Source organism: Macaca nemestrina, chromosome 3 (genome assembly GCF_043159975.1).
Source record: "Macaca nemestrina isolate mMacNem1 chromosome 3, mMacNem.hap1, whole genome shotgun sequence".
In the NCBI taxonomy this organism is placed as follows: domain Eukaryota; kingdom Metazoa; phylum Chordata; class Mammalia; order Primates; family Cercopithecidae; genus Macaca; species Macaca nemestrina.
Genome location: NC_092127.1, coordinates 103,247,802 through 103,263,191, shown reverse-complemented (window position 1 = coordinate 103,263,191; position 15,390 = coordinate 103,247,802). Strand labels below are relative to the sequence as shown.

At 36.7% G+C, this 15,390-nt stretch overlaps 1 protein-coding gene across 6 annotated transcripts in view; it reads left to right on the top strand.

Moving 5' to 3' along the window:
- Window positions 1-15,390, top strand: part of LOC105479670 (Rho GTPase activating protein 24) — a 531,861-nt gene that overhangs the window by 431,860 nt on the left and 84,611 nt on the right. The gene's annotated exons all lie outside the window — the stretch shown is intronic.

The window sequence follows — 15,390 nt, the reverse complement described above, 5'->3', positions numbered from 1 at the left end:
GTCCATGAGCTGCCATGAGCAGCCCAGAAAAGGCTTCACAAGTTCCCACTCCTGTCCCTCGGTGAGACTGGCAACCTGGCCCCCAGCCTTCCGGTCATCCCTGGCTTGAAGGTGGGGCCTCACCCAGGACCCGCGCCCTTCGGTCCAGGAATCTGTCTGCCTCCCGCTGCCTTTCATGGTACCCTGCTCCACCCTGACTTTGCTCTGAGATCGGAGTGGACACAGGCAGCAGGGAGAAGCCAGGCAGCAGGGAGAAGCCAGGCAGCGGGGGCAGGCATTTCCGAGCCTGTGAGGGCAGGAGGGCCTTCCCGGGTCCTCAAGAGTGCAGCAATGCCTGTGTCTGCAGCTGCAGTTTGGATGGCTGCAGCTGCACCCAGGAGAGCGGGGCTCCTGCCTGCTCCACGGAGCAAGAGGCCTGGGTCTGCAGCCTGGTTTGGGTGGCTGCGGTGAAACCTGGGGAGCTCCCGCCCTAACTCGAATGGGGTGGGGCTTCCACTTGTCCCAGGCTTCACTTGTCCCTGGCTCCTGCCGGCTTGTGCAGCTCTGGCAGCGCCTCCCTGCTACAACACACATGATGGCAGTGGCAGGCTGTCTGGAGCGGCCACTGCCATCAATAATACATAACCAAAAAAAAAAACAAAAAAAATTAAAACAATGAAAAAGTCCTGGCAATATTTTCTAGACGCTTCAGCTTGCCTTTCTCTTTAATTTTAAAGTTTTCATTTCTAATCAGTTTTCTCAATTTTATGTAAAAAATGGGCGACTTTTAAAAGTTTTACCGTATTTATTGATAAGTGGATATTTATGAGAATATTGAAGACCTTGTGCCTTATTTTGCTAAGGACAGTCACCATTTTTTAAGGTTTGGGAACTCATTGCCGACTATTTTGAGAGGTGGAAACGAGTTGCTGAAATGGTTTAAGATTTTTCAGCTTCGTGATGATTCTCTAAATTATTCTCATTTGTTGTCATTTTTAAACATAAGACTACAACAGTACGGTTTTAGCCACCTGCAAATGATTATTGGAAGTCACAGTTTTAAGGAGGAAATTCAGATTTTTATCCACTTAATATTACCTACAATTAGTATACAAGCATTTGTATTAAGAAGCAGATACAGGTTAACATTCTTTATAGGAACTTCTGTGTCTACAGTCAGTTTGGAAATAACCTGTGGCCTTCTGGCCTCCACTCCTTTTGTAGGGTCTTAAAATACTTGTAATTGGAATGGGTGAGACCCATCAGAATTAAGTGAGACCCCCTAATTCTAGACATAGATTTAAGAATTAACAGGGTGAACATTATTTTCAATATATGTTAAAAGAAGAGTTTACTTGATGAAATCATAGTTGATTTGAAATATGTTTATATCAAATGAGTTAAGAAAATATCCCCAAGTATCCTTAGGTGTGGAAGTGATAATGGTCCTGAAATACTAATATTTTTCTCCATACTAGGTATTTGAAACATTATACAAATGTTGTGCGTTCTATGAAGCAGCATGCCTTTATCTGAATGGCGGAGTTTGAATTCCAGTCCCATAAGACAAATTTCACATCCTGCTCTCCCACATGTATACACTGGAGCTCACAAAATCCAGAAAATTCAGACATAAACTGTGGGAAACAAAGCACAATGGACAGTTAAGCTGTTTTGATTACAAGCCAATTGTAATTGCTTAAGATAAAAAAATTTAAGCCCAAATCAGAGTTTTTCTTATTTTTACACTACTGCAATAATCACTAGTTGTCATTCATTGGGTGGAATAATTTAGTTTTGTGCTATCTATCATAGTTTTTTATTTGAAAATATCAGTTCTTTTGTGTATACCCAAACACATTCTCTAAAATTGCTGCTATGTAAAATTGGGTAATTAGCATCCATAGCAATTAACACTAAGAGACACTGTGTGAAGAAAGTTGTTCCAGATAAATAAAGTTGCCAATGATCTCTTATTCAGTAAATATTGAAACTTGTTTAAAAATAAAAATAGTAAAATTTAACTTTGAAAATGATTTGAGTTTAACCACCTTCCTTCCTTATTTTGCCCCCAGGTAGAGTTGTAAAGAAACCTGCTCAATGCTATTTTACTTTCTTTCAATGATTCTTTTCTAGATGTTTTCTGTGTTTTTAAAGTAACATACTTTGGGGTGAAATCAATTACATGGATTGTTAAACCTTATTAAAGATCCTGAGAAGAGTGAGAATTTTTTTGCATAGCTTTAAAAAAACTATGGATGAATCTTTAAACCTCATCTCTCCTAAATTATCAGTTTTTCCCTCTCCAATGAGTAATTCCCATGAACATATAAACATTCTTTAATATTTCTCATTTTAAACCTCCTTGTACCACAACTCACCCATCCAGCCATTGCTGCCCCTATTTCTCTACTCCTTAATACATTAAAATGCCTGAAAGATTTGTTTGGACTGGCCCTTTCTGTTTGTTTCCCTCCATAATCTTATGAACACATTCCAGGCAGAATTTCATTTGTGCTGATCTGGTAGATTGAAACAGCTCTTGCAAGGTTGTTCAAAAAACTTCCTCATTCCCTAATCCAGTTATCTACATGTTGCCTAATCTAATGACCTCCATTTTCCCTAATCTAGTAGTCTATATTCACACACTTTTCATCTTATTTACTTCTCAATAGCATCTGACTTGTTGATTGTCATTTTCATTTAGCCTCTCTTGTTTCCTTTTTTAGCTTACTAAATTTTCTTCAACATAGCTACAGTATTATCTGGGGACCTCATTAGGTCCCTGTCTTTAAATATCATCTCATTGGTGACTTCCAAATGTATGCCTTTGGTCTAGACCTCTCCCCTAAACTCCTGCCTTTGTTTTATTCACTGCTGTATCCTCAGAACTAGAATAGTGACTGGCATAACAACAGGTGTTCAATAAATGTATTGAATAAGTGAATGAATGCTCTGCTTTACCTCCTAGGTTTCTTGTAAAAACCAAGTGAATCAAAGGATATGAAAGTAATTTGTAAACTGTAGATCACCCAGCAACTGTCATCTGATATTATGAGTCTTGCAGATTTGTAATATTAATAAACAATAAAATGAGTAAGATCTGAGGGAATTTTAAAAATGGATTTGAACATTTTAATCCAGATTTCAAAAGTGGCATGTCTCTCTGAATTCAATGTCCTATTTAACTCATCAAACTCTGGGCATCAGGGAAAGAGGTATAATTAATCTGTATTCCAATGCAAAGAGAAATACCTTAATGTTTGCTTTGATATAAGTATGGTATCTTTAATGCATGAGGCTCAGTAATTTGCCAGACTCAGTTATCTCAACTTGAATGACATGTCCTTGCAGAACTAGTTGCAGGGTTAATCATTTACAATGCAAATAGGCAATTAGGTAAGTTATATGATCCATAGCTTTAAAGCTTAGTACTTTCTGGCTGAGTGGCTGTCACTGAAAGAATAAGACATGAATACAAGCTAATAAGATGAGTGTGGCTGAAATACATGAATTCAAAAATTTATAGCCTCTACCTGCTATAGCGAATTATCTTACAAGAGTAGTGGTTCTTAATCTTTCTGATGCATCAGAATCACCCAGCAGGCATCTTAAAAGCACAGATTGCAGGAGCCCATTGACAGTTTTGTTCAGTTAGTGTGGAATGAGGTCCAAGAATTCCCATTTCTAACAAGTTTCCAGGTACTGCCAAGGTTATTTGCTGTCATCTTAGACATACGGACTGAAGTTTTCATCACAGTTTGAGTAACCCTGCAATAGAGGGTTTATCACCATGTTTACAGGGAGTATAAAGTTCAATATAATTTCACATTTATTCCTCTATATGAAGAATCTTTGTCCCTTTATCAACATAATTGAGACCTTCTTGTTTTTAACTTTCATGACCATTAGGAATTCCTATACTTCTCACCAATTTTCCTCAGTATTCAAGTCAACCATACTGTTAGGGGACATCCGGACAGAATATGCCTTTAGTTTTAGGTTCATTTTTAAGTCAACAAACTCCCTGTCTTGCTCCTAAAGAAGTGGTATTCCATTTGCTACATGTTGTGGATTATTGCATCAGGGTTTGCTTTCTCTTGTAATTCTAGTCTGTATCAGCATTGGTGGAGTAACACTGATCTGAATATAAATACCATCTCTCATAGCAGCCTTCCTCCTATGTCAATCAGATACTTTGAATTCACGCATCTCCCAACCTATACTAAACTAAATTAGAAGAGGACATAAATTCTAGATACTTTGGCTCTGCCAAGAAAATGTTCTACCTTTATTTCTTGGAAGATTCTATCAGAAGAATGTAATTACATGCTGTGAAGGAAGTAACTAGAGTCTGAACCTCTGACAAAAGTGAAAGTCAGAATATACTGTTGGACTTAAATTGAGATCCTGTTAACTTCCCAGTGCAATCTGGGAAACAATTATTCAAAACATAATAAATTATATCATTCTTTGACATGCTCAGCACAAATAGCACACTTTCGAAGGAGTAAGTCCAAGAAATGTGAAAGATAGTGAAATATAAACTTAGCCTATTTGAGATTTTAAGTTTCATGAATCACTGAAAAATAAATGTACCACAATTATACTTTTTTTAAAACATGACCAAAATAAAAGTCAATATTTACTTGAAAGAGAAATCAGTCATCACTTTCTTATTTATTTAGTTATTTACACTTTAAGTTCTGGGATACATGTGCAGAACGTGCAGGTTTGTTACATAGGTAAACACATGCCATGGTGGTGTGCTGCACCCATTAACCTGTCATCTACATTAGGTATTTCTCCTAATGCTATCCCTCCTCTAACCCCTCATGCCCCAACAGTCCCCAGTGTGTGATGTTCCCCTCCCTGTATTCATGTTCTCATTGTTCAACTTCCACTTATGAGTGAGAACATGTGGTGTTTGATTTTCTATTCCTTTGTTAGTTTGCTGAGAATGATGTTCCAGCTTCATCTAGGTCCCTGCAAAGCACATGAACTCATCCTTTTTATGGGTGCATAGTATTCCATGGTGTATATGTGCCACATTTTCTTAATCTAGTCTATCATTGATGGGCATTTGGGTTGGTTCCAAGTCTTTCCTATTGTGAATAGTACTGCAATAAACATACGTGTGCATGTGTCTTTATAGTAAAATGATTTATAATCCTTTGGGTATATACCCAGTAATGGGGTTGCTGGGTCAAATGGCATTTCTGGTTCTAGATCCTGGAGGAATTGCCACATTGTCTTCCACAATGGTTGAACTAATTTACACTCCCACCAACAGTGTAAAATTATTCCTATTTCTCTACATCCTCTCCAGCATCTGTTGTTTCCTGACTTTTAATGATCGCCATTCTAACTGGTGTGAGATGATATCTCATTGCAGTTTTGATTTGCATTTCTCTAATGACCAGTGATGATGATCGTTTTTCATATGTTTGTTGGCTGCATAAATGTCTTCTTTTGAGCAGTGTCTGTTCATGTCCTTTGCTCACTTTTTGATAGTTTTTTTTTTCTTGTAAGTTTATTTACGTTCCTTGTAGTTTCTAGATATTAGCCCTTCATCAGATGGATAGATTGCAAAAATTGTCTCCCATTCTGTAGGCTGCCTGTTCACTCTGATGATAGGTTCTTCTGCTGTGCAGAAACTCTTTAGTTTAATTAGATCCCATTTGTCAATTTTTGCATTTGTTGCCATTGCTTTTGTTGTTTTATTCAGGAAGCCTACCTATATACTGAATGATATTGCCTAGGTTTTCTTCCAGGGTTTTTATGGTTTTAGGTCTTATGTTTAAGTCTTTAATCCATCTTGAGTTAATTTTTGTATAAGGTGTAAGAAAGGGGTCTGGTTTCAGTTTTCTGCATATGGCTAACCAGTTTTACCAACACAATTTATTAAATAGGGAATCCTTTGCCCATTGCTTGTTTTTGTCAAGTTTGCCAAAGATCAGATGGTTGTAGATGTGAGGCATTATTTCTGAGGCCTCTGTTTTGTTCCATTGGTCTATACATCTGTTTGGTACCAGTACCATGCTGTTTTGGTTGCTGTAGCCTTGTAGTATAGTTTGAAGTCAGGTAGTGTGATGTTTCCAGCTTTGTTCTTTTTTCTTAGGATTGTCTTGGCTATATGAGCTCTTTTTTGGGTCCATATGAAATTCAAAGTAGTTTTTTTCTAATTCTGTGCAAAAAGTCAATAGTAGCTTGATGGGGATAGCATTGAGTCTGTAAATTACTTTGGAAAGTGTGGCCATTTTCACGATACCGATGCTTCCTATCCATGAGCATGGAATGTTTTTTCCATTTGTTGTGTCCTCTCTTAATTCCTTGAGCAGTGGTTTGTAGTTCTCCTTGAAGAGGTCCTTCACATCCCTTGTTAAGTTGGATTCTTAGGTATTTTATTCTCTTTGTAGAAATTGTGAATGGGAGTTCACCCATGATTTGGCTCTCTGTTTGTTTATTATTGATGTATAGGAATGCTTGTGATTTTTTTTACATTGATTTTGCATCCTGAGACTTTGCTGAAGTTGCTTATCAGCTTAAAGAGATTTTGGGCTGAGGCAATCAGGTTTTCTAAATATACAATCATGTCATCTGCAAACAGAGGTAATTTGACTTCCTCTTTTCCTATTTGAATGCCCTTTATTTCTTTCTCTGCCTTTTGCCTGATTACCCTAGCCAGAACTTCCAATACTATGTTGAATAGAAGTGGTGAGAGAGGGCATCCTTGTCTTGTGCTGGTTTTCAGAGGGAATGCTTCCAGCTTTTTCCCATTCAGTATGATATTGGCTGTGCGCCTGTCATAAATAGCTCTTATTATTTTGAGCTATGTTCCATCAATACCTAGTGTATTGAGAGTTTTTAGCATGAAGGGGTGTTGAATTTTATTGAAGGCCTTTTCTGCATCCATTGAGATAATCATGTGGTTTTTGTCATTGATTCTGTTTATGTGATGGGTTATGTTTATTGATTTGCATATGTTGAACCAGCCTTGCATCCCAGGGATGAAGCCAACTTGATTGTGGTGGATAAGCTTTTTGATGTGCTACTGGATTCAGTTTGCCAGTATTTTGTTGAGGATTTTCACATCAATGTTCATCAGGGATATTGGCCTGAAATTTTGTGTATGTGGGTGTGTGTGTCTCTGCCAGGTTTTGGTAACAAGATGATGCTTGTCTCATAAAAAGTTAGGGAGGAGTCCCTCTTTTTCTGTTGTTTGGAATAGTTGCAGAAGGAAGGGTACCAGCTCCTCTTTGTACCTGTGGTATAATTTGACTGTGAGTCTGTCTGGTCCTGGGCTTTTTTTTGGTTGGTAGGCTATTAATTACTACCTCAATTTCAAAACTTGTTATTGATCTATTCAGGGATTTGACTTCTTTCTGGCTTAGTCTTGGGAGGGTGTATGTGTCCATACAAATGAATGTTTATTCATTTCTTCCAGATTTTCTAGTTTATTGCATAAAGGTGTTTATAGTATTCTCTGATGGTAGTTTGTATTTCTATGGGGTCAGTGGTGATATCCCCTTTATCATTTTTTATTGTGTCTATTTGATTCTTCTTTCTTTTCTTCTTTGTTAGTCTGGGAGCAGTCTATCTATTTTGTTGATCTTTTCAAAGAAACAACTCCTGGATTCATTGATTTTTTGAAGGGTTTTTCATGTTTCTATCTCGTTCCGTTCTGCTCTGATCTTAGTTATCTCCTGTCTTTTGCTGGCTTTTGAATTTGTTTGCCCTTTCTTCTCTAGTTCTTTTCATTGTGATGTTAGGATGTTGATTTTAGATGATTCCCACTTTCTCCTGTGGGCATTTGGTGTTATAAATTTCCCTCTAAACACTACTTTATCTATGTCCCAGAGATTCTGGTATATTTTGTCTTTGTTCTCATTGGTTTGAAAGAACTTATTTATTTCTGCCTTAATTTTATTATGTACTCAGTAGCCATTCAGGAGCAAGTTGTTCAGTTTCCATGTAGTTGTATGGTTTTGAGTGAGTTTCTTAATCCCGAATTCTAATTTGATTGCACTGTGTTCTGGGAGACTGTTATGATTTATGTTCTTTTGCACTTGCTGAGGAGTGTTTGACTTCCAGTTATGTGGTTGATTTTAAAATAAGTGTGATGTGGTGCTGAGAAGAATGTATATTCTGTTTATTTGGAGTGGAGAGTTCTGTAGATGTGTATTAGGTCCGCTTGGTCCAGAGCTGAGTTCAAGTCCTGAATATCCTTGTTAATTTTCTGTCTCGTTGATCTGTCTAATATTCACAGTGGGGTGTTAACGTCTCCCACTATTATTGTGTGGCAGTCTAAGTCTCTTTGTAGGTCTCTGAAAACTTGCTTTATGAATCTAGGTGCTCCTGTATTGAATGCATATATATTTATGATAGTTAGCTCTTCTTGTTGCATTGATCCCTTTACCATTATGTAATGCCCTGCTTTTTCTTTTTTGATCTTTGTTGGTTTAAAGTCTGTTTAATTTGAGACTAGGATTGCAACTACTTCCTTTTGCTTTCCACTTGCTTGTTAAATATTCCTCCATCCCTTTGTTTTGAGCCTATGTGTATCTTTGCACATGAGATGGGTCTCCTGAATACAACACACCAATGGGTCTTGATTCTATCCAATTTGCCAGTCTGTGTCTTTTAATTGTGGCATTTAGCCCATTTAGATTTAAGTTTAATATTGTTATGTGTGAATTTGATCCTGCCATTATGATGCTAGCTGGTTATTTTGCCCATCAATTGATGCGGTTTCTTCATAGAGTCAATGGTCTTTACAATTTGGTATGTTTTTGCAGTGGCTGGTACCAGTTTTTCCTTTCCATAGTTAGTGCTTCCTTCAGAAGCTCTTGTAATATAGGCCTGGTGGTGACAAAATCTCTCAGCATTTGCTTGTCTGTAAAGGATTTTATTTCTCCTTCGCTTATGAAGCGATTCTCTTGCCTTGGCCTCCCAAAGTTCTGGAATTACAGGCATGAGCCACCATGGCTGGCTCAATACTTTTGTGTGTGTGTGTATGTGTGTGTGTGTGAGACTGAGTCTCACTCTGTCACCTAGGCTGGAGTGCAGTGGCATGATGTCGGCTCACTGCAACCTCCACCTTCTGGGTTCAAGTGATTCTCATGCCTCAGCCTCCTGAGTAGCTGGGATTACAGGCATGTGCCAACACATCCGGCTAATTTTTATATTTTCAGTAGAGACAGGGTTTCACCATGTTGTTCAGGCTGGTCTCAAACTTCTAACCCCAAATGATCCACCCACCTTGGCCTCCCAAAGTGCTGGGATTACAGGCATAAACCACCATGCCCAGCCCTGAGCCACTGTGCCCAGCACTATACTTTTTATATGCATGTATTTGTGTTTTCAGTTTGAGCAAGGCAGAATTTTTACTTACTGTTCCCATTTTAGACATTTTCACAGTAAAGTTTGAGGAAAGGCAAGTCAGTAGTAATTTGTAGAATGTAGAATTTTTAAGTCAATTCTTTATATATCTATAACCAAAGAGACAGACTCTCAACAAATCATTTCCAAATTTAATTTTTAGAAACTTATTATAATTAATAAATACCAATCAATTTATAATTGGTTAATAAGTATTCATTTATAGCTACTTTGAACTTAAACATAAACTAGCTGCGTATTATAGAATAATTTCTTCTTACAAACAGATTATGACCTAGTAGGGGATATAAGAAATATGTAAAACAGTATTATAGTATGTACTGAGGAAATCAAAATGTAGAATTAATTTTATAACAATTGAAGATAACATTTAGTAATGTGTTTGTTGTGTGGTACCGACTACAAATGAAATGATAATTACTGTCACTGGGACCTTAATTAATTCTGATTTTTTGATTTACAGATTTTTAAATATTCAAATATATTATTGTAGACAAATACATTTTGTCAACTTTTCCATTGACAAAATGCATTGAAATTTTACCATGCTGATATTTTTGAAATTACCCTTGGGGAAGAAATACGTGTAAAAAAAATCACTTAACAAATCATACCAAAACTCTTCAATTTTCAGGTAGTAAAATCTCTATATATGAAAAAGTTAAATACAATATTGAATGTGAGGACAATTTGTTCTCCAGCTTTATTTTGTGAATCGTGTGCTATTTTATGATTTTTGTTGTTATTTATTAAGAAGTGGCAGTATCCATAGATGCCTGTAATTTGTTGCTTGTGCTCCACATAACTCTGCTTGTTTTTCAAGTATCGATCACCATAAAAGGGAAGAAATATTTTTTCTCTCAGTAATTTCCCACTGATATACTTCAGAATTTACTTTTATTCTTGCAATTTATCACTAGAGTTCCACTACGAATAAAGTCCCAGACTAAGTTTGGGGAAAGTAATACTTAATACTTAAAAAAAAAAATAAGATCTTATAGCTGTATGATTGAAAATTATTAACTCTATTTAGAAGATTAAAATATTTTTCTATAGTCTATAATAAAATGGATAGCACAATAGTCTAGTTTGCAACTGATTTGCAGTTGGGAATGAGGAAACAGTTCACCCTTGAAGTTATAAGAGCATTTTTTTATATTGATTTCTTTACCCTACCTTTTAATTTTTGATTATGCATTTCTTAGTCTATTAAATTCATTAAGCTTTTCTTAATCTAACTTTAATTTTTATAAAAGTTGATCATGTCAAGCATCTATTTAAGAGGACCTATTTTATTTTTAAGAAAGAAAAATTTATGTCAAATCCAAATATATAGAATATCTCAATAAAATGTACAAATACCTTCAATTAGATATAAACAAGTAAAATTGAATGATGTGGTCAACTTAGTTAACAAAATCATAAATGCTTGATGTGTTAACAGCAACACTAAAGCATTGCTACCAACAAGAGTTAACATCTAAAAGTTGTATACTACTTTCTGACATGTGTTCTTTAAAATGTGAACAAATCTAGTGTCATTTAAAGTAGTATTATTTAAAAGATTACAACTGCATAAGATACTTATGTCCATGCAGAAATGAAGAAAGTAGAATGTATGCTGGTTAACATAATATGAATATAATGTGATATAATACACACACATATTACATATGGATTGAAGACTGGGAAACTCTCACCATTCCAGTGATAATTAGATCTCAACATTGCTTTTTAAAATTTCACCTCTTGAAAGAATTTTTTATTCGAAATGGTTAAATGGATCATTAAGTCTCATAAAGGGCTAAGGAAGAGAGTGAATCTTGAGCCACATGATTGAAAGTCAAAATTCCGAGTTTATTCATTTATCAAATCATATCTTTGGTAGGTTATTTTTAAGCCCCTTCACTTGCAAGGTAGTGCCAGGCTCTTAGAACCGAGGGGTTATGCATTAGAACAGATGGCACTTTCAGTTAGAAATCACCTATTTTTAGTACAGAGTATGTAGTTCATATCTATAGAAATTATATCTATATAATTGTTTAGTCACACCTTTAGTAATAAGTCTATATTTACACGAAGAATCATACAAAATGTTTTTCTAAATCATGCCCCACCCCTTGCTATTAAAATGAGGAATGAAGATCTAGATCCATAGATGAAATTCACAGATGGGATTTTGTATCTGTGATTGGCAGTCTAAATGAGATTCAGCGTCAGACATGCAGCACCATTGGCAGAGATAAAGCATCAAATGAAAAGTCAGGGGATAATGGCCAGTTGTGCATATCATTATTTTTCTTCTGCTTTCAGGCAGATACACACTGTAGCGGCTGCCACTCACTCTAATTACTAGGCCTGGAGTGACACAGCAGGATATTGCTCTGTGAATTGCTAAGCATCCTTCAGGCAAAGACAATAATTACAATATTCTGATTTCAAAATGATAATATTTTGGGCTCAATACTGTGATATAAGAGGATCAGAATACAAAATTAATTTTTAGAACTGCACTATGCCAAATGAAGCATCTTTTTATTGTGCCATTTAGTTACTTCTACCACTTATATGTCATACAGCCAAGTATATGCATATTAATGTACGGTATATTTACATGTGCAGTATGTAATTTTAATGTGTATTGGTGTGCATATGTGTATCAAGAAAAATAACGCTTTTAGACTATCCCCGTTACTATTGACTAATTGTTCTCACTTATTAGATGTAATATCTCTGGGATCGATTTATTTACTTTTTGCATAGGTAAGGGTGAGAGATAATTAAATGACATAAATTTAATATTTACAACGTTTCTACTTTTGCCTAACATAGTGCTAGTATTTTTATGTACTTTATTTTGTTGAATTCTCACAAAAATTGACTAAGTATGTGTAATGATTTATAAAGCATAATCAAGATGACTGAGTTTCAGACTCCTTCCTTATACCATACACAAAAATTAACTCCCGAGGGATTAAAGACTTAAATGTAAAACTCAAAACTGTGAAAACCCTCGAAGACAACCTAGGCAATACCATTCAGGACATAGGCACAGGTGAAGATTTCATGATGAAAATGCCAAAAGCAATTGCAAGGAAAGCAAATATTGACAAATGGGATCTAATTAAACCAAAGAGCTTCTGCACAGCAAAGGAAACTACCAACAGAGTGAACAGACAGCCTACAGAATGGGAAAAAATTTTTGCATGCATCTGACAAAGTTCCAATATCCAGCATCTATGAGGAAATTAAACGATTCACAAGAAAAACACAACCCCATTAAAAAGTGGTCAAAGGACATGAACAGACACTTTTCAAAAGAAGACATACATGTGGCAAACAATCATATGAAAAAAAGCTCAAAACCACTGATCATTAGAGAAATGCAAATCAAAACCATAGTAAGATGCCTTCCCACACCAGTCAGAATGGCTATTATTAAAAATTCAAAAATAATAACAAATGCTGGCAAGGTTGTGGAGAAACAGGAACACTTATACACTGTTGGTGGGCGTATAAATTAGTTCAACCACATCAAAGACAGTGTGTTGATTCCTCAAAGACCTAAAGACAGAAATACCATCTCACTGAGCAATCCCATTACTGGGTGTATACCCAAAGCAATATAAAGCAGTCTATTATGAAGATACATGCACACATATGTCCATTTCAACATTATTCACAATAGTGAAGACACAGAATCAACCCAAATGTCCATCAAATGACAGACTGGATAAAGAAAATGTGTTACATATACACCACAAAACACTATATAGCCATTAAAAAAAGAACAAGATCATGTTCTTTGCAGGGACATGAATGGAGCCGGAGGCTATTATCCTTAGCAAACTACCACAGGAACAGAAAACCAAACACTGTGTGATCTCACTTATAAGTGGGAGCTTAATAATGAGAACACATGGGCAAATAGAGGGGAACAACACACACTGACTGGGGCCTGTCAGAGGGTGGAGGGTGGAAGGATGGAGAAAATCAGGAAAAATAATGGGTACTAGGCTTAATACCTGGATGATGGAATAATCTCTACAACAAATCCCCATGACACAAGTTTATCTGTGTAACAAACCTGAACATGTATCCCTGAACTTAAAATCAAAATGTTTTTTAAAAAAAAGATCACTGAGTTTCCAGAAGTTAAATAACTCCCTGGAAGTCAAACAGCTAATATAAGATAAAACTGTGATTCTAGGTGGGTTTTCTTTGCCTTCTAAATCTATGATTTTTCAGATACAAGTTGTTTAAAGCAGGGGACCCCAACCCCTGGGCCACACAGCAGGAGGTGAGCCAAGGGCAAGTGAGCGTTACCGCCTGAGTTACCCCTCCTGTCAGATCAGTGGCAGCGTTAGATTCTCATAGGAGCAAACCCTATTATGAACTGCTCCTGAGAGGGATCTAGGCTGCCCGCTCCTTATGAGAATCGAACTAACACCTGATGATCTAAGGTGGAGCAGTTTCATTCCGAAACCATCCCCACCACCAGCCCATTTGTGGAAACAATGTCTTCCGCAAAACCGGGTCCCTGGTGCCAAAAAGGTTGGGGATCGCTGATGATCGACCTAGAGTGGAACTAGACATGTAAAAGAATCACGGTTTCCCTAGTAGTGAGATGTTTGCTATAATATGAAGAGGCTAGTTTTGTTTATTCAAAAGATTTGTCAACATTAGGAAACCTATTTGATATATTTTTTGAGCCCTTCCTCTGTTCCCATTTAGTTGTATTAAAATGTAATGCACCAATACTGGCTGTTCAACTGGTTGGCTTAAAATTACCACACTTCTCTGACTTTTCACCTGTTTCAAAAATTTATATCAATGCTAGAATAGTTGTCCTTCTCAACCTACAGCATTCATATAGAATTTAGAGGTCACAAACTCTAATGCCTGTAACTTTCAGAACTATGTGTGAACCATATTGAGTGTGAAATAACAGAGAGTGTGGTGCCTGTTGTAAACTGGAGCCTGCAAGTTCCTTGTGAAAGGATTTAGATCCACTTACAAACAAACAACATCTTAACCAAACAAAACACTCAGATATGAATTAATTCAACCCAAGGGATCAAGTATACAACACTGCATGAAAATTAAATGTTGATAGATATTTGAGTACCTTAGAAGTTAGTATATTAACATATTATCAGGATCCCGTTAAATACTATTCTATTTCTTTAATTATTCCTTCTGTGAGCACCACTATTTTCAAAGACAGTGAAGGGGTGCAGGCTCTGATACTTGTCTTCAGAAATACTCCTTTAAACATAAAAGGTATAACGAAACCATGCCTCAAGACCTGTTTCAAGGTCAAATATGGTTATCCCTGTTTTGTAAGTGGGAAAATTAACTCACTGGGGAAACTTAAATGCGCTATAAAAGATTTCTAAGAAATTCAATTACATGCTTTGGAAGTCTAGCACTTCAAAGTTGATATTAGAGATTATAAAGGTTTTAAAGTTCATGAGTTGTTCTTTGGGGAAAAATACTAGAGAAACCATCAAGGTTTTGCTGAGGCACTGCCAGAGTTTCCTAAAGCTCACCCTCAGGTGCGAGAGCCATCGGGGGTGTTGATCTGGCCTTTGTGTCTGTCCAGGCATGTCTTCTTCCCTGCCTCCTCTTCGTTTGCCTTCCTGAAGTTGTGATCTCAGGGGATGAGGTTCCTCTTCCAGAACAGAGGCATAAAGAAGAACCTCTGGGTCAAAGTTGTTGCATGTGGCTCTTTACTCTTTCCTGTAACTTCCATATCCAATCACGATGTCCTGGTGGCCTCTGTGTGTGTGCACTATGCAGAGCTCAGACTGTTTCATGCTTGCTTCAAATGAAAGGCCAAGCTCTGTGGACCACTTTTCCGTCTTCTCTGTCTTTCATTTTGTTTTTGCTATTTCTCCCTGTTCAGCAGCTTCGAGTGAATAGATTGGATTATGAACTGATGCAGACCTATGGGTTGTTGCTAGGACAAAAAAACCCCAGGCTTTGTTTAGAAAATGACATTTGTTC